At 42.1% G+C, this 27,057-nt stretch overlaps 1 protein-coding gene across 4 annotated transcripts in view; it reads right to left on the bottom strand.

Moving 5' to 3' along the window:
* The window catches only part of col4a2 (collagen, type IV, alpha 2), a 78,491-nt gene that overhangs the window by 48,338 nt on the left and 3,096 nt on the right, over positions 1-27,057 (bottom strand). The window lies entirely within an intron of this gene.

Below are 27,057 nucleotides of genomic sequence, written 5' to 3'. Positions count from 1 at the left end.
CAGGTGATCATTTATTATACTATGTGGTTAAATTCACCTTGTCTGCAGTGGCTGATAGCCTTCCATTCCAGTTCTCCAACCGTTTTCTGAACAAAGGGCCAAGCTGACTGGCATCCCACGTGGCTTATGCACTTACTAACAAGTACCTCATGCAAACTCACTTAAAAAAGTGAACTATCCCTTTAGAGTTAAGGGAGTCAAAATAGAAACTCTTTTTTTTTCTGAGTCAGAGGGTGTCTAAGGCAATCATGATTCTCAATTTTGAAGCATAACAAAACTGTAGACGCAGCACATCACTTAAGATACAATACGACCCTCAGACCACATCAAGAGTTTAGATAAAACATTGTGCTGGAATAAGGGCCTGTGTCCACTAACAACCTTTCTTATGCTGGCAGTGTGATCAACCTGCTTCTCACGATGCTAACTGTTGAAAGTTGTCTTGCCGCACTCCCACTGAATTCATCCATTTTATTGTAGCCATTTTCCTAGCAGTCATCAAGAGAATATGTAACAGGTACTCTTGGTCTCTGGTGTACTTGTCTTCAGGGGTTAGATCGAAAAGAAACTGGCTTGGGGTGAATAGTAAATCAATTCCTAGAACTTTATCTATCTCGCTCTTTACCCCTTTCCAGAAAGGAAGCAACCTTGGGCAATCCCAAAATATGTGCGAGTGGTCACCAACCATTGTACGTTCTCTCCAGCAGTATATTGCAGCTGGATTATCTACAAATTTGGAGACCACCAAAGGCGTCCTGAAGAACCTTGTCTTCATCTTCCACTCAAACTCTTTCACACATATTACTATGGCAGTGACTTTTAATTGTGTTCAGTATCCAAAAGAGGAGAGTCTTGGGGAAAGCCAGGCAAAATAAAGGCAAAGAGGTGAATCTGGATGATGCCTGTTTCAAGGCTCAAAACGATCTACACTGAGACTGTTTTGGAAAAGATCTGACCATTTATCTTGCTCCAAAGCCATGGACAAAGCTGATACAGAGAGTCCCATTTCTTTTTGAAAGTTAGTGATGGAGAAGTGACAATGGTTACGTTTACATGAGACTTTTAATTCCTCTTTAATTCAGAATAAAAATTAAATCCTCTTCAGAAAGATAAAAAATGACCATGTAAACACCTAATTCCGAATGAGAATGACCATTCCGAATTAAACTTAAATCCGAAGTAAGTGGCTGGTTTATTCTGATTTTAAATCCGAATTGAATAATTCCTCGATCATGTATACGTTCATTCCACTTTAAATTAATTCTGGTCATTCTGCGCATGCTCGTTCCCTGGTCCTGTTGCGCTGACGCACATATTCCACGCTGGCAGGAACGTATTCAAGGATGGCCGCCCGAAGCAAGCATTGGACTCGAGCCGAGACTATTTATTTAATAGGAGCCTTAGAAGAAATGATGGACGGACGCATAAAAATGTGGACCTTTTTAAAGCTGTGGCATCCAAGTTAATTGAGGGAGATTTCCCTGACAGAGACGCCACCCAGGTAAAAAAAACAAGTGGAAATTGTTGAAGCAGAAGAACAACAGTTGTTTCCTTCCGGTAGACGCAAATACGTCACGCCCGCCCCGTCAAATCAGAACCCTTCCCAACCCCCAGACCTTAAGCAGAATAAAGATGATTAAACGTGTTTTCCATGTAAACCTCAATTCAGAATTACTATTTCAATGTAAACCCGAAGGAGAATAATTTAATTCCGAATTATTTAATTCTGAATAATTAATTCAGAATTAAAAAACATCATGTAACCGTGGCCATTGACAAGCACAACTGTGTTCCTGCACTTAAACTATTTTCAATTGAGAGCGACCCAAAGAAAAAAATGGGAGCATTTCTGCATTTCAGATGCTGATTGCTGAACTGCAACAGTTCTGTGGACAAAGCAGGTTGTGCCAGTGCAAAAAAAAAACCCTGTTAGTGGACACAGGCCCTTAACCTCTCACTGATCCAGATGCTCTTAAAATAGAACTGTTAGTTAATCAGTCCCTTTTAACACAGTTTCCATGCATCTTTGAATACTGGAAACTACATTCTGTTCCATTAAACTTTCCACATTCGTGCCTGAGGATGAATTGCTCTGAACTGTGACAGCAGTTTCAAAGTTCCGGGAACTAGATGAAGATTCCTTGGTGATCTTGAAATTAGCATGTATGATTAAAACTTGACTTTACAAATGCAGAAAAGCTTTGCCGCCTGTTATGACGTCTCTCATGTTCACCTACGTCCTCCACCTACACAACCATACAATAGCCTGCTTAGGCAGCAAATACCTCAATACCCTCCTCCCTTCTTCCATGTAAAAAAAGGAACACTTTATGCCCACAGTGGGGACAAAACAGCAGATTAAGAATCAGAATAATTCTCCTTCCTCATTTTGACAGCAGATCATGGCAGCCTCTCTAACAAAGGCCACATTGAGACCCGCGTTACACACAAAGACTGTCTTTTACTTTGGAGACGACGTCCTTTAATGATCCCCTGTCTCCACAACAAAAAGACCCTCTCCTCCTCCCATATGGAATGCAAGAGGCTGCATTTCTTGCTTAACTATCTGAATCTAGAGGGTTCCTTACAAACCACTGTTTGATGCAGCTAAGACACTCTGTGGGTTTAATTTACCCTGCAAATTCTCTCTCTCTCTGTCTACAAGCAGAACTCTTAACTTGTATCCCTTCATTTTAAGTAATCCATCCAATATTCCTCTGCAGCGTGATCGCCTTTTTTAATTCACTGACAAGACAGAAACAGGAGACCACATCATCCTAATAAGGATGTAACACTCTGACCTTTCTCCACACTGCAATGGAAGTCTAAAATCACAGACAATAGCCTGCGTCATCTCTACACAGACACACAAAGGAATGCCTCCCATTACTGTGATTACACATTATGAAGCGATGCAATAATTCCACTTTACAGTTTACAGGCTCAGAATAGCTAATGACCGTTTCAGACGAGGACAATAGGACTGAGCTGCAGTATCCTGTTTTGTCCAGCCGCTGTCACAATGACCCATTCATTGTTAAATCACCATAGATACTGTACACAACACAATGAAGAAAGTATTTTCGCATCATTTTTTAAAATCAATGTAACACACGCTTTTTAAGGTGAAACAAACAGGAAGAAACTCGAATGTTTATGAAACTGAGAAGGTTCAAAAAGCTGTAGTCTTTGCTCAAAACCAATGCTGACTCCAATGACATCAAGTCAATCCATCTAAGCTGTAAATAACTATACAACACAAATGAAGTATTAGTACTTCACAAATCCCGTACGCATACTTAAGACTTACCACATTCAGTTTCTGTCCTGTCTGCGCCAATTTCACCCTGGGCTCGGGCGAGGTAACAACATGTACAATATTTATAGCTTCTAAACAACTCTTACAATCTTTTCTCAAAAAGTTCCTCAACTTTCATAAGTATTTATCTTTCTTGTGTTTTGCGGGTCTGGCTTGAAGTGTTGGTTACACTGCTCAACACTGTCCCCCATGATTTCTGGTGATACTGCAATGGTTGGTCGGTATCTGTAAGCTTATAGAAAACTTGCAGAAATATGGACATAATGAATGCAGACAACCGGAAGAAGGCTCTGTCTGTATCTGATGTACTTGTGCAAAATCCCAGGTTTGATCAGAGGTAAAGTTGTGAATCAAAGCGTTTCAAGGACCAGAAAAGTGGCCTAAAATCAGTTGAACAGGTGGTATAATGCAACCAAGACGATTAATCTGTGGCATGAAAATCCAACAGATGCAGAACTGGATTTTATTATTTGTAGATTTTAGCATCATTTAAAAGCTTGAAGCATCTTCAAACTTCTGGTCACATCATGACACATTTACACAAAAGCATAAAACTACAAGTGTCTGTGCAACTCCTCAGACTAGAGTGCTTCCACACTCAGAAGTCATCAAAACGTCAAACTCTCTGAGTGTTTTTAAAAGTAAACTTAAGACTAACCTTTTTAATCTGGCTTTTAACTTTGAGTAATTTCCTTTTAGACCTGGACTGCATTATTACCATTAGGGCTGCCAAGATTAGTCGACTAGTCACGATGACGCTTTGCTTTTCTCTCGAAACTGCCGCTGTACCCTCCGCTGTCTTGTCCGCCTTTCCGTCCTTGAGGCACATGCGCAGTAGTGGTAATAGGGGTCAGCCGTGATGTTACCGGAAAAGTTATGCCCAAACAGTATTGTGGCTAGCCGGCCTAGGAGCCCGAAAGTTTGGGAGCATTTTTCCAAAATAAAAGAGAAGAATGTGCAATGCAAAATCTGCAAGGCATGGCAGTACGACGGCAATGCACGAGCATCTGAAAAGGAAGCACGTCATGGCTGATTTAATTTCTGACGAAGAGGGACAGTCATCTCGGTAAACCAATTGGCTAGTTAGCTGCCAACATTAACAACAGTGTGCTATTTGCTTAAAAAATGTCAGAAATGCTGCTACAAGCTGCAAAGTTCATTAAAAGTTGAATGAACTATCATCTTAATTGTCTTTATTTTCAGTTAGCACATACCTTAAACACTTCAAGCTGGAACAAATGATCATTTTTGTTTATTTTATTTTATTCTATCATTTTATATTACATCTTATTTTTATTTTATTTTTCTGGTATTTATCATATTTTATTTTATTGATTCTATCTATTGATTTCATTCTATTTTTCTGATATTTCCCTGATTTTATTGTATTGATTTTATTGTAATGATTGTATTTTATTTTTAAATATCACATATCGCTTTCCTCTATCTTGTATCTTTTTACCTATTGCTGTTGTTTTCTGTCTCTCTGTTCTTTTGTGAAGCACTTTGAGCTGCATGCTTGAATGCATGAAAGGTGCTAAATAAATAAAAAATTAGATGAGTTGAGTTGAGAAGTTGAAAACATTACAATGCAACAAGACAGGCAGATTAATCAAGACCACCTAAATACTGCAGCGTGGGGTCGTACAGATTTTTACCATATATCTGATATTTGTCACAGTGAAAGAAGAACTGCTCCCAGTCTCAACATGCAGGACTAAACTCTCTACCAGACTCAACATTCCCCCTGAGAACCACAGAAACACTTAAAGAGGCAGAAGACACATCGCTAGGTGTCTTGTACATTTCCGCCAAAGACGCTGACATAAGCTGATGTCATCCTGCAGCGTCTCACTTTGTATCCAGAAAGGTTTCCAGAGCATACCTTGTTATAAAACTTGTCATACAGCAGTGTATATGATATGAAACAATGGTCATGAACTGTTTGCTTCCTCTGGTCTGCATTGTTATAATTAATCATCTTTGGCTTCTGGTTTACAGTTCAGCTCGCCATTGCTAATCATCTCTACCGCAGTCATCTGCTTTACCTCAAAGTTGCAATCACGTGCATGAACATTGACACGAGTCTTCTCAGAAAAATCCTCATCACAGTCCCCCTCTTTGATTTATAAATGAATCTGTGCATTTCATTGCACCATTTGGACCACACATGCAAGTCAAAGGAGAATGAAATAAAAAAGCTCCTTGGAGAAGAGACTAGAAAATTAGGTCATGTTTGTCTAAGTAACTGCAAGCTGTGTTCCTCTTGGAGCCAACATAGCATTTCCTGAGCCAAAACAAACCCCACTCCTCTCCTTGTAAGATCCTAACCTTTGATTGTGAGTTTAGCCTATCAGCTTGCATGGATACAAGAATAAAATAAGTGTTCATATAAAAAAATAAATAACAAAATGTTTCATCAGGAGGTCTGTCTTTTCACTTAGGGACACAATGGAGCCAGTGAGGTCGTACTGATATAATAGATGTCTGACACTTAAATCTGTGTCCAAGGATGTATGTGCATGTGAAGGAGTTTCTAGCGTACATGCACGTCATCTGACATGACATATTTCTGTATTTCCATTCCATTGCTTCCTTGAATGTCTAAGAACTGGATATACAAGCTAGTATAGTTCAAGGTCTCAGATTAATGCCTTTCTTAATGAGGAATGTTGCTTTTGTTGCCTCCCTGTTCCTGATGGCTGCACTGCTGCCTCTCTCTCTATGCGCACTGACTGCTTCTATACAATTTACAGCAAATGAAATACAACCAGCTGAATCAACAGCACTCTTTCTCACGCTAATGTTTAACTCTCACCCCTACTCTTTCATTCAATCATTCAGAAAATACACTATTTGAATATACAGACATGTGCATGAGTAAGCTAGTAACTGAATACATTAGCATTGATTGGATACTTCATTGCATACTGGGCATCAGTAAACTGTTATAGTGTACCAATAATAATGGTGCCATTTGCACTGGTCTTATTTTGAGCATGTTCAACACAGCTTCAAGTGCTGAAAATTGAAGCCAATGCCTAAGTCCAAAAACCTGCATTTCCTTGAGTGTCCACTAGAGGCTTGCAGCAAAAGCTACACAATCCCCATTAGGTCCCATGTTAAAATGCCCATTTATACAGCTGAACTAAACATGCTAATAGTCTAATTCAAAAAAGTTGTGAATAGCTTGTTTATTTATCCTTACACACTGTATGTTGATGATATTTTTTATATAATGCATCTATTTTGATATTATTAAGCAGGGGCCCAATGAAATAAAGAATGCCCCTGTTAGCAAGGCTAAAGCCTGGTTTATACTTCTAAGTCAGTGTACAGACGGTGGCAACAAATCTCCTTATTAAGGACAAATAAAGATCTATCTATCTATCTAAGTCGACCCTATGCAGCAATGGCCGACGCTGACGTGAGCTCTACATACTTTGTGTCTTTGTGTCCGTGATGCGCAGCAACATTCCACCAAAACACTTTATGGCAGTGTGGTCTCTGTGATAGTTCGGTTGTCTGTTTCCGGCCCCACTAAGGTTTCTGTTTAATTTTTCATAGCAATTCCGAGCATGTTTTGTTAATTAACAGCTGATACTTGTTGCTGTTAATGATATAGCAATGATTACAGGGAAGAATAGAGAGGACACGTTGGAGGAGATGAAATACACGGCTGCAGGATCCCAGGATTCCTATGTCCGGGATCCCGGAAGTGCTGTAAATGCGGGAAATACAATGCCGCCGAGTGGACCAATCACAGGGCTTGCGGTCCACATTGTTTAGGCACGTGGTTAAATTTTTGAGAATGTCAGCTCTGTGTAGGTATGGTAGCTACACAGACCTACAGGGTAGGCTATGTATAAATCAGGCTTTAGAGTTATACAGAGATGTACATCATTAGGTGTGTGGCTGAACTGTATGACAGTTGGGTGCATTGCAGCTGTTTGTCAGAAGGCCAAAAGCCCACCTAAACTCCACCTCTTTGACTGTGTTAAGGTTGATTGAAAGGTAGGTTCACTCAGCATTTCAAATATGGTTTGTATCATTATGTGGCTTTAAGACTCATATTCAGAAACTAATGGGTGATGTCACAGAGACTGCGTCTATGTTTTATACACTATATTATTTAATTGGACAAATGCCAGTAAATAAAAGGCACATTTTTCCCTTCCTTAAGCAATAGTCCCAAAGGCCTGGTACAACTTCCCAGATATCCCTAGAAATCCCATTTGAAACCATTTAAAACAGGAAAAAATATATTATTATTGAGAAGTTGGTGAAAAGCCAAACATAGTCTGATTTATTTTCTATGACCCATTATTAAGGACCCTTAAAAACAGTATGTTTGTACTCCACAACCATCCTACAGCACATTCAGACCCGACTATGTTTGGTTTGTGTGGCTCATTTGTGGTCAACCTAAATCACTCTGGTTTTGTTTTCCTATGTTCTGTTTGAATTAGCTTCACCACAGAACTAACCACTTCCTACCACTCAAAACGCTCAACATAAAAAGCAGCCAACGTCAACACAGCAACCCAGCCAAGAAGACAGGATGATGACAAGACCAAAACACCAGAAAAATGCAGACAAAACACACTGAAGTCGTGGATTATAAATACAGATGGAGCGGAATAATGTCAACATTTAGAGAGGTAGCTGTAACTAAGAAGCTAATAAGGGCTTTGGCCTTGGCTAAAGTCTGCAGAACTAAAGAGGCCAAAAAGACAAGGATCATGAAAGGAGTTATGGTATTTTAGAGCTAACACATCATACTAGCTCCAAAAATGGTGTGATATGGAAAGTAATCCCATCATATAGATAAGTACATAAAACATCCACGATTGGAATCCAGGAAAATGCCCCTGCCATATGAAATTAAAGAGCAAACAAGACATAAAACATTGAAAAGAGAAGGGAAAGGATTTAGTCTGACGTCAAAACACAGCTGTACATTCCTCATTTTCCCTGGTGTATTACTCTCTAAAACATCCTATGATCCCTATGGATAAATAACACACTCACATGATTGTTTTTTCTTTGTTTGCAGATAGATAACAAGAATCTATACATCAAATGACATTATTCTTTACATTCAGCGTTTTAAATATCCAAGCTTTCACAGATCAACCTTGTTGCCAGAGAAAGCTCTAGTGATGAAGATGACAACTGCTTCTTTGAGGTGTCTTCTCAGTTTCCACACATGAAACGACACACTGAAGCATAAACTGCGGTTGCGTGAGACCCCCTGTCTGTGTTTGAGGTATCAGATGTACTGCAGGTCAGGATGAAGGTTTGATCCACGACTGGTGATGACATGGTTTGTTCCCTTCACTAACTCAAAGTGTCAGAAGGGCAACACAGACGAAACCTAGCAGAGGGATGTAAAATATGGCTTATGTGATGGCATAAATAAGAGCTCCTGAGACAAGACCACATTCCACTGTAAGGAAACAATGGGACCAGAAGTGGCTGACCTGTGGACTGTTGGGTCATGGCTGATCTTCATCCTTAATAAAGGATCTGACCTGCAGCCTTTCTACTTCGCCCTCAGCCAAGAGAAGTGTTCAATCCCACGATACAGAATTGGGCCGTCCAGTTAGTTTCTACACCTACCCATAGTAAAACAAACACTTAGATGTTGGCTGCCATCACCTAGACTTCAAACGATATGATTCATAAACATTGAGACACTTTCAACCTTTGGAGCCAGGAAAATATTGAAAAGGAAGCCAATGGACGATATTAAAAAGAGGTCAATAGGTCTGTAAAAAGCAAAGTCACATTATGTGAAAACTCCAAAGTCTTGAAGTATTCTAATTTCCGTTGATTTAAAGTAGGTCAGATCTTGTAGGTCAGATCAAATGTGACTAATAACTGATAATAAGTTTGAATATCTAAAACACAACCTTTCTACAGTTGTCTTTTTTCATGCATGCTTTTCTGTGGATCACTGAAATTACCATTGCAACTTCACATTGTTGTAATCCAGTGCAACAATGGATTTGAGTCCAGGCCTTGGACTTGAGTCCAACTCAAGTCTTAATTTTCAGGGCATGTGATTTTATTTGGGCTCGAGTACTGGGGACTTGGACTTGTCTTGGACTCAGACTCATGCATCCATTGCATTAGGCCCAAGTTTACCTCCTTAGACTGTTGATTACAGCACTGTCATCAAGCTACTAGCTAACCTTAGCCTCCAAAGTGACTCCAATTTGTTTGGCAAGTTCAAATTCTGATGAATGAGCCTTAGCTCATGGGTCAGCCCTGCTTCATACAGTCCAGTAAATAATAATGATGATGAGGATTCAACTCTGGGGACGGGGACTATTTTCTACGCTGACTTGGCAACGACTCATATTCTGACACTAATCAAGACTCGACTCCGACTCAAATACAACACTAACTCATAGACTAGAAATGGAAGTTGTAATGATGTTGTGAGGTAACAGCTGCCTCTTCTCACACTAACGATGTGGACGTTAAGGTAAAAGTGCAAACTCGTTGAACTGAGACATCTGACCTCAATCAACAGGAAGCTCTGATAAGTGTTACTGAACGTGAAAAACATCTGTGATAGAAATATGCTGCATGATCCATCTATACGCATATCTGCACCATATCTCTATCTGTCAGGATGAGACTGACTCTGTGCTATGAGTGTGATACTCCCTCAGCCAGCTGAGATCTATCTCCATGAAGAATTCACTGTTGGCATGCAAGCTGGAGATTACATCTGAACAAAAAAGGTCACCAGTCTGAAATATCAAACAACTATTTGTTGGACTGGCATGAAGTTTTGCAGAATCATGAAGTAGAAGGATGAGTCTGGGAGATTTCTGGGATCCTTGACTTTTTCCTCCAGTGTCAACAACCACCCGTTTTAAGTTTATAATAAAATGTCTTGAAATGGCCAGGTTGGCAGAAAAATTGGTACAGCCAACCCCTGTCCCTAGAGGATGAATTGTTACATGTTTGGTCAGTTTATTTGCCTTATAGATTAGCTCAATGCTAATACTAGTTAACAAATATGAGTACACCAATAAGTAAGACATAAACCAAGATAATATCAAACACTGTACCTGCTGAATATCTGTATGTAATCATGAGTGTGTTTGCATGTACATGTTAGTATCATAGACTGTATAATACATATATATATATATAATTTATATAAGTATCCGTGACATCACCCATCAGTTTCTGAAGTGCTGTTTTGAGGCCAATCGATGACAGCAGCCATATTGCCGCTGTCAAGCCAGTGTGACGTAAAGAGGCGGAGTTTGAGCCTCATCGCCAACAGCTACAGTGTTCCCGCAGTCAGCTGTGCCTCTCATTGGTAGACTCATAACCTCGATATCTTCAAAATTGACGCGTAAAAAAAAAAAATCAACCCCCTCACAGTGAGAGCACATTGAGATATGAGCTATCCAGACTACACTCTTCTTTTGTACCAGGCAGTAAACATATTTATTTCTGCTGTAAAGATCGTCTTTTTTGAATTGGTGTGTATGTGGTTTCCGGTACTTCCGGAGCCAGCCTCAAGCGGATCCTCAATGAACTGCAGTTTTTAACACTTCCGCATTGGACTCATATTTTTAGACCGGAGGTTGCCACTTGGTTAGCATTTAACTCAAAACACTGTTGCAGCATTAAAGATATGCTTGCATTACCGTGGACATGTATTTTACACTCCCAAAAACAGTCTTCAGTGCATCACAACTGCTTTGCTTGTTTCCAAAAAAAGTAGCAAACACAGTTGCACATGTTTGTGTGACCATTATAGTAAGTTGGTCTTAAGACAATGTGGAGTCAGGCACATTGTTGCACAGTGTTGTCTTGAGGCAGCAGAAAGTGACTGTGCTAGTGATCCACAAAAACTTTGGAGGTCAGTTTAATAGGTAAGTTAAATGAGATGATAAAACAAGCTTCTGTTGAGCCCTGCTGGTCTGTTTAAATGTGCATACTAATGTTCAAAGGGGATGGGAGATGATACTGATTGGTTTGTTTGTCTTGATACACCCAAAACACTGCTTTGTGACTCACTTTGCAACTTGATTGCTGGGTTTTTCATTAGCTAAAGGGTACTGGACATGCCCAAATTGACCTATGTCATAAACTATGGACCATGCACCGCACATTGACCAAAATAAATACAGTAACTTTATTTGCTGTAAAGTTTGAATAGATCCAACTCTTTGCCCTGACTTTTTTGGCAGCCACCTGCTTGTCCTACTAGCAGTAGAGTCAGCATTAATGCAGGCCATGGTTCATGGTCAGTTCACAGTCAAAGACCTTGAACAATACCTTGAGTGATCTCACTACTTTTCTCTGCAGCCTCCCTGTAGCCTAAGTGAACCCAGAAGCAATTTGGATGAGGACATTCTTCCTCACTGAATTCAAATGAAGAGGGAAGAAGCATGTCTAAATGACCACTGTGATGTGAGTGGGAAGATGTAGACAAAAAAACACAAATGCCTTTGTGTGTGTTTGTGTGGGTGAGTGCACAACATTTGGTGACCAAATCATTCTGGTCTTTGTTGCTGTCTGGTTGTGTGAGTCACGTGTTTGGCTGAAAGAAAATGCTTCCTCAGAGTATAAGTTACACAAACAGTTACTTTACAGGGTAGAATTTGTTCACTTCTTGGTTTATTTCATGTAGGATGGTACTTCTTTTTTGGGGCCAGTATGCTAAAATATAAAAAGAAGTTTAAACCACAGCAGCTTGAAAAGTAGACTACCATGTCAAAGGCAGAGTTTATTCTTTCTGTGCTTCCGCCAATAGTCCGACATAGAATTTAATCAAATAATCAAAGTCCAACAATAAAACAAACACATTCACGAAACATAAACACACACATGCACACAAAAATATACATACAGAAGCCGGAAAAGAAAAACATCAAACACGACTGTGTTTGTGTTGGCGTAGCTTTAGTAACCAAGGCAAGTCTGGATGTAACACCAGATGTCCCTCAGGCCTTCATTATGGCGATAAGGGGAATTCTCGTGCCGGCCTTAATGGATCTCACAGATATTTGCCTTGATATATAGTACAGTTTGTCTGCACCATTGCCTCTTCACAACTAATTCTGTTTCCTGAAGTGCTACCATTGACTTCCTGTTGGAGAGTTTGAGAGCTGCAGTTTCTGTGTGCATTGATAAAAGTACTTCTAGACGAGTCCATTCACACAAAAGAAAAACATCCGATGAGTGGGATGAGCGAGTAAAAATCTGAGCATGAGCCACAGGTCTGTAGAAATGTCCTCATGTCAACATAGGAACAGCTGTGAGACTAAACACAAGAAGTTGTGATTTCTCATGTTCACACAGAGCAGCTCTGAGACTGCATCAACCCTTTTAGTTGGTTGAAGCCGTAGGGAAAGAGTTTTTTTATTAACTGTGAGATCCACAATGGAAAAACCAATAAAGAAAGCATATGGAATGATTGGAAATGGAGGGGGAAATAGCTGCAGTGTTTTTTTCCCACCACAAATGGCATTCTTGGATGGTTAAAGTATAGTTTATTTCAGACAGTTGTTGACATTTTATCAACATAACCCTCTGACTCAGCAAAAAAACTTGTCTGGTCTGTATTTGAAAGGTGACAAGTCAACTACCATGGACTGTATACACAAATGAAAATAGTTCTCAGTGACATCACCCATTGGTTTGTGAAGCCGACTTTTGAAAACCAACAACAGCGTCTCTGCCATAGACGGCATGCTGCTGTGGACGTTCCAGACTCCAGTTGCTACGGACGACCCGGACTCCGGCAACAGCCACTACTTTTACTACTACTATCCATCTCATCACTATCATCTCTCTGGGATAAATAAAGTATTTCTGATTCTGATTCTGATTATTCTACTCAATCCCTCTTTCTGAAGCAGATGGCTGTCTAACATGAGTCTGGTTCTGCTCAAGGTTTTTGCCTGTACTGTGAGGTGCAATGCTCATGGTTGATTGAGATGAGATCAGACTGAGTCCTGTCAGTATGAGGGTACTGGATCTTATCCTGTCTTGGTGTTGGGTCTCTGTTAATAATATAACATAGAGTACGGTCTAGACCTGCTACATTTGTAAAAGCGTCTTGAGATAACGTTTGTTGTGATTTGGCGCTATACAAATTGATTGATTGATTGATTGATTGATTGATTGATTGATTGATTGATTGATTGATTGATTGATTGATTGATTGATTGATTGATTGATTGATTGATCACTCAACCTAGCTTGTGGCCAACCTAGCAAGAAGAAAAGAGGCTGAGTTGAGGTGGGCCTTTAGCCTCTTGGCAAACAGCTACAACGTCTGCCTGTTGGTCAATACAGCCACACATGTAGTTAGGCTTAGTTATGCAAAACTTGCAGCTTTGATATGTTGGAAATGATTGAGTTAAACAGATTAGCCCTGGCACATATACATGAGAATGGAAGTGGACTATTTGGATCAAGGTTGCTTTTTGATCCAGGCTGTAATCATGCTGCTTTTTCAGTTGTTCCATCTACACTCTATTTAGTCTTGCTCTCTACTGCCACCATCTCATTGTGCTGTACCTATTTACAGACGGATACATTTATAAACTATGATAATGGAGGGAGATTAGGGAGAGGGCGAAAGGGACAGGGTCACTCTGTTGAGAGAGGGACATGACTTTGAAGGAGAACATGAACCAGAGCAGAGGGACCTGGAAGAAGCCGGGCAGGGCAGAGACTCCCACTGTGCTCATCTGGCCGGGCTCCAGTGTAAACACGGCTCCGATTTCAGACCTGGACCTGACACAGCTGGACCTTCACTTTCCTGAACTGGCCTCAGGTCACGAAGACTCCCAACTCCATTTCCCAGTGGGCCACACTTCTAATCAATGCTTCCTGCTGCAATATGGACAGAAATGGACGTGGGATTAGACCCATTTCTGTCCTTGATTTTAGAGTCCAACTTGTCAGACATTGTTATGTTGATAGATCTGCTGCTCAGCCGTCTAATCGGATGATCAATCACATCCAGATGGGTGGATCCATTCAGTAACTACCTGTCAGACCTGAGAGGCATGAGGACAGTCATGCTTGTTGTTTAATTTCTCAGTAGAATCAAATGAGAACAAAGTAAAAGTATTGTCTTGTTGGGCATGCTTTATACATTAAATTGTATCTTTAAATACTTTTACTTCCAGCAGCAGTACATGGGTAAACATGTATGGGAAAAGGTCTCTGAGATAGAAGCACTGGATGTAAAGACTCCAGCAGTTTAACTTTTATTTAACTTGGACTGCAGTTCGGAAGTAAATTCACGGCGGACGTCATCTCTGGAAAATCCCTGTATACTGTATATATCTCCGCCTCTGTCCTTTGCCCTTACTCCATCACACAGTGATTAATGTGGGGACACAAGGGTCCCATCAGGCTGTGCTGTAAGAATTCCAAGACCTCGGTCCTCCCAGGCTCCGGTCTCTGCATCCCTTACTTCCTTTTATAGCCTCATTCCTGCTCTTAGTCTCCATCACCACTGTCTTCTGTCCCCTCACTCTCTCTCCATCTTTCAGTCTGTCCTCCCTCTCTTTCTCATTTCAGCCTTGTTTCCTATTATCCTGCCTCCTTCCCCCTTTGTCCACCTCCTACACGTGCGTCCGTGGTCGTCTGTCTCTCCTTGGCTGAGGTGAGTTTTCTCAGCGAGCTCACATGGAAGGATTGTCTCAGCTGTGTTTACACTGAGACCAAACATATCTTCACAAATTAACTCTGGGTTTATTATATGACGTTCTGTTCGGCTCAACAAGTTCTCATGTCATGATTGAATATATTGAATCATTTGTCTGAATCAAATTGATGGCCCCTCTTTTTGGCGATGCACTGATTTCCAAAGTGGAAATCCTGTGGTATATATAGAGCCTTCATAATGTCCCACATCTAGCAGAGACATGGCTGATCTCACTGATAGTGCCACATTTTTTCTTCTTGGACGGCAGACACAAACCATCCATTTCCACCCCAGCTGTGGTTTAATTGATTAGACTGAATTATTTCTTGTCATGGGAAGAATGTTAACAAGGTTAAATGTGCACTTTGTGATAACAGGGCCTTGTCCAACTTCTCTGATTCCCCCTCTATCTCTCTCATCCTGTGTCTGTCTTATTCATCTTTTCGGACAACAGTTGGTACGTCTGTCACTGGCTTGGCACGGGTTTGGTTCACACAGTTGATATTGCGGTAAAAATCAGATGGATTGCCGGGAAATTTGGTACTGTGATATCCATGGGAGCCTGAGGATGGATCTCAATGACTTAAATGATCCTAAGACTTTGATCTAGTGCTGCTATGTGCTGAAATGTTTGATCTCACTGTCATGAAACTTGACCTGAAGCTGCAATTCTTGTACCCTTTAAGAAAAAAAAAAAAAAGTACAATCTATTTAGTTTCTACAGAGCAAAGTCATCACTACAGTTTGTTTTATGCTGGTTTAAATATCAGCCTAGAAGTAGCTTAGCATACTTCCACGGTAAGACGCAAATGTGAGCATGCTTACACTCTAAAAGAAGAGCTTGCAATAGGGGAGCACAATACTGGAAAAATCTGATATTGCAATATTTTTCCTTTCTGCAAAATATCTTGTGTATTGTATTCAATAATAAAATTAGATGTTCCATTATTTGGGACTTTAAGTTGATTTATTTGCTTTCAAATCGAACCCCTCTCTGACTTTTGCCATACGGTGTCCAAACCTCTGACAAATACTGTGAGACCTAGGGGTGGGAATTGATAAGATTTTATCAATGTCAATGCCATTGTCGATTCTGCTTATCAATCCAATTCCTTATCAATTCTCTTAACGATTCCTGAGTATTTTTTGAGGGGGAAAAAAGCAGTTCTACACAGTCTCAAAATTATGTCTGCACAAGATTGAACTTGAACATATTGAACTTGAACATACTGAACAATAGGTTCAACTTTCGGTCGCGTGAGTCTGGACATGCGCCCCGGACGTCCTGGAGGAAAATACTTTGAATTTCTCGTAGTTGAAAGAGTTCTGTGTTGCAGAGTGTGTGACGTAATGCAACGTACCGCGACGTGACATGACGTCGTCCTGGTAAATGAATCGTTAAGAAGAATCGATAACATTTGAGGTGTACAATTCTGATGGAATTGATCATTTGGAACCGGTTCTAAGTCGGATCCTGTTTCCGATTCCCACCCCTAGTGACACCCCTACGACCGAGTATGTGTAGAGTGACACATTTCACATTAAACTTTACAAATAAAAGCAAGTGACTTACTCATGTCATCAATAACATCTGAAGATTTTAAAACTAAGCATTCTACAGGTGTAGATACCAAGGGCGCACTCACGCGAGACCCTGCTGCCCCACTCTGTTCCAAAAGCATGATTGTCCTCCCTGCCCTGGAGCCCTATTGGGCCTAATTCTTCTGATTAGGAGGCTAGTTACTTAGATTAGTTGCTTAAGCACTTGCTGGGGTGTCTGTGACGGCAACCACATCGCAAGCATGTTAACATTTCACAGTCGTGTGCCACACAGGGTCAGTTCTCTGTGTATTTAAGTGAGGGGCTGCATGAGAGTGATATTCCATAGATGTTTATAGTAGATGATTTATGGTAAACAAGTTCATCCAGTGATGTGACTATTGCCTGTGAGCACATCGCTGTTGCAATGGTTAAATTATAACCATTCAGCCCTAGCATGTTCAGCCCTAGCATGTATGTGATGGGACCATAGGGTGGCATGCAAACACTCTTTTTGTAAATAAAAACTATCTTTAAAGACTAATACTGTGCCAGAAAAGGACACAGAGAAAATGGGGAGATAGTGTGTTTTTGGCCTAATGTGAGAGTATGTGTGAGTTTCTGAACATGTACTGCATTATGTACAGTTCGGGGCCAGTGGCAACAGAGTGGCAGTGTGTGACTGCTTGCTGTCACACATGACTGGGAAAGAAAATGAAGTGTGAACAGAGATTATCCACAATCAAACTGCTGGTATTCTTGGCTCCTTGCTCCCTTGGATATTGAACTTTTCTTCCTTTACATACTTTGACATCATTAGAATGTCTTGATTATTAACATCGGTATGCCAGCAAAAAGATAGAGTCTGGCTTCGTATTATCTGATTGTCAACCAGCTGCAGGTTGTTAAATGAGTTTACTTTGTGAGCACACACAAGCAGATTTCCATTTGACCCAGGTTAATTTGTTTTAAAGTGATATGATCAGATTAAAGGTCTCCCATCTGAGCATATCTTGAAATCAGGTTTTTCAAAGGATGGTTTACAAGTTTGGATAAGATCAGGTAATGTAACCCTGGTTTTAATGTGGATAAAACCTCCAGTTCGTGATGAACTTTTTGAGCGGGAATGAGATAACTTGGATCCAAAGACCAGTATTATCCTGACCCAAGCAGTGGACTGGATCCCAGGAACACAACTTAACATCGTAGGTGAGGTAGACACTTGAGATGTGAAAAAAATGGTGGATTTTCTCCTTATCAGATATAGCTGTTAATATTATCAAACATGGGGCGCTGGTGGACTAGTGGTCTAAGCACCCCATGTATTGAGTGGGTTGGTAACACTATAGTCCTTGTCGCAGAGGTCGCCGGTTCGACTCCTGGCCGGTGGACCATTTGCGGCATGTCTTCCCCCTCTCTCCACTCCCCACAATTCCTGTGTCTCTTCAGCTGTCCTATCTAATAGAGGCAAAAAAAGCCCAAAAATATAACTTTAAAAAATAATAATAATATCAAACATAAAACATTCTATTGGCGGGATCAGTCATTTATGCAGATGTTGGTGCCCCATGTGGACAAAATATATTTTTGGGGGGGGACGCGCTGACTTGGCCTATTGGTTAAGTTACACACTGTTGTAGGGGACAGCGTGGGCTCGATTACAGGCTTCAGCCCCTTTCTTGCATGTCATTTCCCATCCTGCCCTCTTCAAATAAAAAAAGGGTGTAAAAAGAGCCCAAAAATATAAAAATTAGATTAAAAAAATTGTACAGTTTTTCATTTATTTATTTTTTGGGCCTTTTTGCCTTTATTGTATAGGACAGCTGAAGGGAGACAGGAAATGTGGGGAGTAGAGAGCGGGGGAAGACATGCATGAAATGGTTGACCGGCCGGGAATCGAACCGGCGACACCTGCAACGAGGACTGTAGCCTCTGTATGTGGGGTGCTTAGGCCGCTAGGCCACCAGCGCCCCATGAGTCATTTTCAATGGCAGATGCTGATATTGATAATTAAAGAGCAGGTCAGCTAAATGCCAATATATAATGCAGATACCATGATTTAAGCTTAAAACCCATTAGATTTTAACATAGTTAACCTCTTAGTTCTAATTTGTAATTCAATGGTATAGCTAAGACACAGTAACCTTCACACTACCTGAAATCTGCTCAACTAAAACAAGCAGGTTTTCGGTGACGTTTACATTCCCTTCTCTATTCCACATTTTGCTTCATGTACAGTATGAATCACACTGAGTTTACATTGTGGATATACAACCCAGTAAACAGTCTGCAGAGAAGTCCAACTATGTGGGGTCCTGCAGGGTTGTAAAGAAACTCTGACACATTTAACTCCACCCCGTTTCCTTTTCCTGTTTAGAGAGCTCCTCTTGATAATCTATTTTCTCTTCACACAATTCTGCACTCAGGATGTTTCCCATAAAGACCTGACTTCACTGAGCCCACGGATAAACACAGCCCACACTCTGTGCGCGTGCGAGAAAGAAAATTAAACCTACACTGCCAACGAGAGGGAGAGCAAATTGGCCGAGTAATTCAAGACATCTTTCAGTGGCCTTCAGGAAGCTCCGAACAAATCTCATGCAGACCTTTTTAAATCTTTATCACAATGCTCTTTCAACAGTGTTCTTAACTGCACATGCTTGCCTCTTTAAGTAGGTCATTTTTGCAGCAGTAGGGGCAAACAGCCAAGCTCACCAGGCCTCTTCCTCATTGCAACAATGCTGAACTACAGAGACTAATCAAATAATCACCACCACAAAGTCACGTTCCACAAAAAAAAGCCATTCTTGAGGGAACAATAGTTAAGAAAACAAAAGACACACACACTGTAAATCCATTTGTATATTAGCACACATTCCAACCCTTTCACACATGTACTGCTCTAATGCAAAAAGGTTAGAGGTGTCTGTCTCTAAGGTGAAGGCAACACCTCAGTGGAAAATGTGTGCTACCTCTACGCCAGTCTATCTCACACATCCATGCTCGCACATCGAAGTGACAGGGAAACCCCACACATGGGCTTCTCATCCGAAGCTGCAGCTTCCTGCAACACGGCACAATGGGCTCTTCCCCTGATTGTTACATCCAGGCACTCTCTATATCACAGGCGTTATTTTGGCAGGGGATGTGCAGGACGTTTTTCCATCCTTATCACAGGCAGACATCTTCCTCTTGCTGCGAACACACGCCCTCCTCCCCCCCGTAAAACAAGCACATCTGAGAGGTCAGTCACGTGTCAGCTTTCCATCGGGGCGACCCCAAACTTTCCCCAGTGAGCTGAACGGCTGTGCATCTGACCTCGACTGCTTTTCCATCATTTGCATCCTTTTCCTATTCTCTCATGCATATTCATGACAAACACATCTTGATTTTGTTTGACCACAAGGTTGCAATGCCAAAAAGTCACATGCACACACACCATTTATCACACTCATCCACTTAGCCGAAAAGAGGGTAATTGCTAAAGCAGATGTTACTGCTGGGGTTCCAGGTACAGTTGAGATCTGTAGCCAAAAACGTTCCTTTCACAGTCACGAAACCAAATTCCCACAACTCTGGACCCCTTTCCTCCAGCATCATCCCCCTCATTGCATCGTGCTGAGACACATCTTGAAATATATTCTCAAACACTGGAGAATCAAAGCCTCTCAAAGGGTCCCATACAAAACATCCTGTTAACATTACTGCCTCAAGAGCCTTCCTTCTGCCGCCCAACGGACACAGATAAACGGTATTTGTACGCAGGGTTTATGTGTGTGAAGAGTGGATGTACAAGCAACCAAGCATAGAATCACGTTTTTGCTCTCCTGAACTCAATGGTCCAATTTTTACCTCTTAAGTCAGGAATTTACGCTCAGAATCCAGAGCAAAAGTCCAGCAAGAATGCAGTGTTGTAACACAGAAACAATCCCCAAGGCTCTGCAGTTTAGAAATTTTGAGTCAAGTAATGATGACTACCAAGCTGACTTTAAGAGAGACAAGTGACACAATGAGGGCCTGTGTCTACTGACAGGGTTTTTTGTGCTGGCAGTGCTCCTGACCTTAATGTCAGAGTGCTTTTTTCACTGGCGCCTATGACTACTACTACTTGCTCGAATACAAAAGTTGTCTTCGGACACCTCTTCTTCGTTTGGTAGTGACTTAGTCTGTTCCTAATTGCTCTTTATGCTTAATATCTGCCATTATTTAAGGAAATAATACAAAAAAAGATTAAAATAATTGAGACCCTTGAAAAATGAGTCTGATGGATGAACCATACAGGAAAAAATTGGGAATACATAACCACAAGGCTCAGTCTATCCTCTGCTATTGTTGCTGACAAAATTGAATTTGGAAGCCCTGCCCCGTTTTAATTTAAAGAGAGTGCTGTGAGCGCAGGGCCAAAAAACATCTGACATCGAGGGTGTTTTTACACTTAGTATACCAAGCAAGAAATAAAAAAAATTAACTGCATTGGTCTGTACAGGAAGTAGCCAGTAGGCTCTGAAGGGTTAAAATGTAGATAATAGGCACAATTACATCCCCAATAAGACTTTATTAGTGTTTCGATAATTAATCATTAGTCATATTTACCTTATAAAAAGTGCATCACAAATTCTGGGAAAATGGAAAGAGGACTTCAGAAGAAGTTTACGTTAGGGGCGCCGGTGGCCTAGCGGTCTATGCACGCCCCATATACAGAGGCTGTAGTCCTTGTCGCAGAGGTCGCCAGTTCAACTCCCAACCGCAACTATTTGCTTACCCCACCCTCTACTCCCCACATTACTTGTCTCTCTTCAGCTGTCCTATCAATAAAGGCAAAAATGCCCAACAATACAACTATAACAAATAAAGAAATGTATGGTAAACTTTGGTGAATAAGACACATTTTAACTTCCTTAGCGTCATCTGCTGCATCCCATATGCTGCTCCAACCAAAACACTTTTGGTGTGCAAAGCATGCTGGATACATACAGACACTGACTAAGCTAGCAGTGCCACTATTTTAGCCCAAATCTTGATCCGTAAGGCAACTGGACTGGTAGAAATTCTTGAAGACGTTTCACCTCTCCTCTGAAAGGCTTCTTTAGTTCAGCCTTTCAGAGGAGAGGTGAAACGTCTTCAAGAATTTCTACTAGTCCAGTTGCCTTACAGATCAAGCTTTGGATTACCATGACCTGGATGACTGAGAACCAAGATGGCGCCACGGACGGTCGCCCTGGTACTGCGCTCTCTCGTACTTGTTGCGTTTTTCTCTTTTCTTGTATCTTTATGCTCCGCTTCTCTGGTTTCTTTTACCAGAGAAGAACTTGTTAACATTGGTCAGTCCTCTGCCGAACTTTTTACACCGGTTTTCATTGAACCTTTAAGTTACACAGAGATTCTTGCTGGTGGAGCCGCAGCTCTCTATGGTCTTTGCCGGAGACGCCGGCGCCGGGGCAAGCGAGCAGGCGTGCTCGTCAGACTGAGACAGCGGGGGTTACGCAGTGCGCTCCCGTCCATTCACCTGGCGAATGTCCGCTCCCTGGCAAACAAGATGGATGAACTGCTGCTCCTCAACTCAAGAAACTCGGACTTTTGCAGATCCGCCGCCCTGTGTTTCACTGAAACCTGGCTCAGTGAACACATCCCAGACAGCTCGCTGCACTTACCGGACTTTCAGCTCCACAGAGCGGACCGCGTAAAGGAACTCTCTGGGAAGGCGAGAGGAGGCGGAATCTGTTTCTACATAAACGAAGGTTGGTGTACAGATACCACAGTGTTGAAGAAGTCATGCAGTCCAAATCTGGAGACTCTTTTCATAAACTGCAAACCCTTCTATTCGCCGCGGGAGTTCTCCTCCTTTATTCTGGTCGGCGTCTACATCCCACCTCAGGCCTGCGTAACGGAGGCGTTACAGCACCTGGCTGACCAGATTACAGACGTGGAGAAAAAACATCCTGACTCTCTGCTCATCATTCTCGGGGATTTTAACAGAGCAAATTTAACCCACGAACTACCTAAATACAGACAGCATATTAAGTGTCCCACCAGGGAGTCTAACACTCTGGACCACTGCTACACAGTAATAAAGGACTCATATCGCTCTGTCCCCCGTGCAGCTTTAGGACTATCTGATCACTGTCTGATTCATCTCATCCCGACCTACAGGCAGAAGTTAAAAACGGCTAAGCCTGTAGTTAGGACTGTGAAGAAGTGGACGGAGGAGTCAAAGCAGGAGTTACAAGCCTGCTTTGATTGCACTGATTGGAGTGTTTTTGAAGCTGCATCAGGAAACCTCAATGAACTCACTGACACTGTGACTTCATACATCAACTTCTGTGAGGACATGTGTGTGCAGACCAGGACCTTCTGCACATACAACAACAATAAGCCCTGGTTCACACCTCAACTGAGGAAGCTGCGTCAGGCCAAAGAAGAGGCCTACAGGAGTGGGGACCGGGACCTGTTCAAGCAGGCCAGAAACAAACTGACGAGAGGGATCAAGGTAGCTAAGAGGAGCTACACTGAGAAGTTAAAACAGAGCTTCTCTGCCAACGACCCCTCAGAAGTTTGGAGAGGCCTGCGTGAAGTTACAAGCTACAGGAGACCCTCCCCCCACCCTGAAGGTAACAAAAGACTAGCTGACGACCTGAACAGCTTCTACTGCAGGTTTTCACACCCCACACCCGAACACTCTGATTTACCTGGCCCCCCCACAAGCCCCTCCCCACCCCCCTCTGACCCCCCACCTGCGCTGACGATCTGTGAAGATGAGGTAATCCAGCTCTTCCAGAGACAAAAGACCAAGAAGGCTCCAGGACCAGACGGCGTGTCCCCCTCCTGCCTGAGAGTCTGTGCTGAGCAGCTGGCCCCCATCTTCACAAAGATCTTCAACACATCGCTGGAGCTGTGTGAAGTGCCCTCATGCTTCAAAAGCTCCACCATCATCCCAGTCCCAAAGAAACCCACCATCACAGGACTCAATGACTACAGGCCCGTCGCCCTGACGTCTGTGGTCATGAAGTCCTTCGAGAGACTAGTGTTGAGCCACCTGAAAGACATCACAGGCCCCCTGCTGGACCCCCTGCAGTTTGCCTATCGGGCAAACAGGTCGGTGGAGGATGCAGTCAATATGGGTCTGAACTACATCCTGCATCACCTGGACTCCCCCAGGACCTACGCTAGGATCCTGTTTGTGGACTTCAGCTCTGCGTTCAATACCATCATACCAGACATCCTGCACCAGAAACTCACCCAGCTCACAGTGCCGGCCTCCATCTGTCAGTGGATCACCAACTTCCTGACGGACAGGAGACAGCAGGTGAGGCTGGGGAGCATCAAATCCAGCACCCGGACCATCAGCACTGGCGCCCCACAGGGATGTGTTCTCTCCCCACTGCTCTTCTCCCTCTACACCAATGACTGCACCTCAGGAGACCCCTCGGTGAAACTCCTGAAGTTTGCAGATGACACCACCGTCATCGGTCTCATCCAGGACGGAGACGAGTCTGCTTACAGACAGGAGGTGGAACAGCTGGCCCTCTGGTGTAGTCAGAACCATCTGGAGCTGAACCCGCTCAAGACGGTAGAGATGACAGTGGACTTCAGGAGAAGCCCCCCCCCACTCCCCCCCCTCACCATCCTGAACAGCACTGTGTCTACTGTGGACTCTTTCAGGTTCCTGGGATCCACTATTTCCCGGGACCTGAGGTGGACCTCCCACATAGACACAATCAGAAAAAAGGCCCAGCAGAGGATGTACTTCCTGCGTCAGCTCAGGAAGTTCAACCTGCCCCAGGAGCTGCTGATCATGTTCTACACCTCCATCATCCAGTCTGTTCTGTGTACCTCCATCACTGTCTGGTTTGGCTCTGCAACCAAACTAGACAAACACAGACTGCAGCGGACTATAAGGACTGCAGAGAAAATCATCGGTGTCGACCTGCCCCCCATCCGGGACTTGTACCGGTCCCGGGCCAGGAAACGGGCAGGGAGCATTACCGCTGACCCCTCACACCCTGGACACAAATTCTTCAAACTCCTCCCCTCCGGCAGGCGCTACAGATCACTGTGCGCCAAAACAACCCGCCATAAGAACAGTTTCTTCCCCCAGGCTGTCACTCTGATGAACACTAAACCATAACAGTGTCATACCTGTCAGATAAATACTCTCTGTAAATATACATGTAGATATACAATGCAACAATTCTCAAGCAGAATTCCATATTTCTATTTTTTGTATTATTTAACTTCTATTTTATAATGTAAAACTACCTCTGCAACTCACCACTGCACTTTATCATATTATTTTAGCCTGTACATATTAGTCAAGCTATTTGTTGTTTCTTTGTATTTATAGCTAAGGTTATTGTTATTATATTTTCATTTTATTTTTTATTGTAGTTCTTATTCTTATTCCTATTCTTATGCCTTGTACAAAGAGAGCACAGTTTACCAAAGTCAAATTCCTTGTGTGTTCAAGCATACTTGGCGAATAAAGCTGATTCTGATTCTGATTCTGACCTTCACAGACACTATTTTAGCAGTTTTTGGGTCGTCATCATGCATTTAAATAAAACAGTGATCTACTATTAAGTAAAAAAAACAACCTTGTGTTGAGCTGGTTTGGTTGAAAAGACTCCTCATTTTAAGCCAATATGTAATCAGCAGAGGAGGGTGGCGCAAGTCTAGGCAAATCGGACACGGAAAGTGGGTCCTTACTTCACCAACATCAACGCTACTGGAGGCTGAGATCAACTACTCGACTGGTAGCTAGCAGGGTGGCAAAAACAGATGGTAGGAAGAGCTGCACACCAGCACAGAAACTGCACATTACCGGACGCAATGAAAACTGTCGAGCAGGATGATAGTTTGAACCTTTTTAAGGTTGGGACCCCCCAAACAACAGACTTTGTTTTATACACCGGTGCGACTTACATTCCAGGTTTTATGGTGGGTCCTGTTTACTTTTACTTGCTGTTCAATGGTCCGGATGAACTTCAGGAAGAGTGAGGTCTTTAGGTGTCATAAGCAGATAACTTTGTTGAATGGTGGAATGTCTTTGGAAACCTTTGTACCTCTTATGCTTGAATCAGGGGTGTTCTGTTAGACCAATTGCCTATCTTTCCAAAACTGAAAATGGGATATCCTCCCACGTCATGTCATTATTTTTTAGCTGTGATGACGCAAGTGAAGGTAGGGTTTCAGTTTTCATCTGAAGCTCTCTTTTTCAATCCATCACAACATCTATTTTGTTAACTTGCTCTACTTATTTCCATGTTTAGAACCAAGCTCAACTCATTGAATGCTTTTCAGGACGATAAGAGCGGAAATTTGAAAGTGTGTAACCTCAAACTTTCTAGTGTGGAAATTTGCAGCAAAACATTTGTCTTCTGATGAAATCTAACAACCCACATAATTTTTCTGGGGCAACGTGACCCATGGTTTCAATCACAGAGGCTTTCACAGCTGAGTTTAATGTCAGAGTGAGTCACAGCGCACCCCATGGATTTCTCCTTGTTTACCCAAGAAGAAGAATGTTAAAATTTTGAAATGAACAAATTGAAGTAGCATGAAGAATATCTTGTGAATTAGGTTTTCAATGGAAGGCAGGGGATTCCAAAAACGTCACATGGAGACAGATGGTGGGAAAAAGTTGTGGAACACAGAGGCTGGGGTCTGGTTCAAATAATAGAAAGAGTCCCCCGGGTCAGATTTGGAATTGATATTAAACAGATACATATTTTCTCAGCAAGGTTGAGATTGAGAAACTCTGTGTTGGATAGGAAACGTCAGAGAGTGATGTTTGAATGGTGACTCATCGATTTGGTCTTTTAACAGGTTAAATCAACTCTTTAAATGCCTCATTAGCTAAAACATTCAACTTATTGTTCTTTCCGCTGCTTCACTGATGTGTGCCGACGAAGATTTTTACCAGAAGTCAGATGCTGGAACAACGTCAAACCCAGAAACTGAAGCTCTTTTGTTTTTAACTCAGTCCACTTGTATAATCAATGTGAGCTGTTTCCTAATTTGACGATAAACTTGCCTGCATTAAGCACATGGATTGAGCCAATACTAAAATAAAACTGCTGTCTTCCAGTATCATCCCCTTGGAGCAGAGCTGTATAATAAACAGAGGAGCTCTGCTGTGTCACACGCTTTTAATCCAGGCCTGAGCAAATCTGATAAAAGTAGGAGACAAAGGTCCTTTTCATCACACAACAAGAAAGTTACTTTTCATCTGAGAGCCTTGAGTATAATATTAAATAGCTGGAGCATCTGACATCCTGCACAAGCTGCAACAAACAGAAAACAAAAACACAGTACTCTGCTGGAAACATGCAGAAAAACACAGTACACACGTGGCCACCGAGTCATGTGTGCACTAAGACCATATTGTCAGCTTTTTAAAGTAGATTAAGAGAGAGAGGGAGAGAGAAAGAAAGGACTGAAACTAATTGGTAAAGTACAAGTTTTATTGTCTCACTTGGGCCAAGTTAAAGTTCTGATG

Source organism: Notolabrus celidotus, chromosome 10 (assembly GCF_009762535.1).
Source record: "Notolabrus celidotus isolate fNotCel1 chromosome 10, fNotCel1.pri, whole genome shotgun sequence".
Classification (NCBI taxonomy): Eukaryota; Metazoa; Chordata; class Actinopteri; order Labriformes; family Labridae; genus Notolabrus; species Notolabrus celidotus.
Note: the sequence above shows the minus strand (reverse complement) of the source record. Positions and strands in the feature narration are given on the sequence as shown.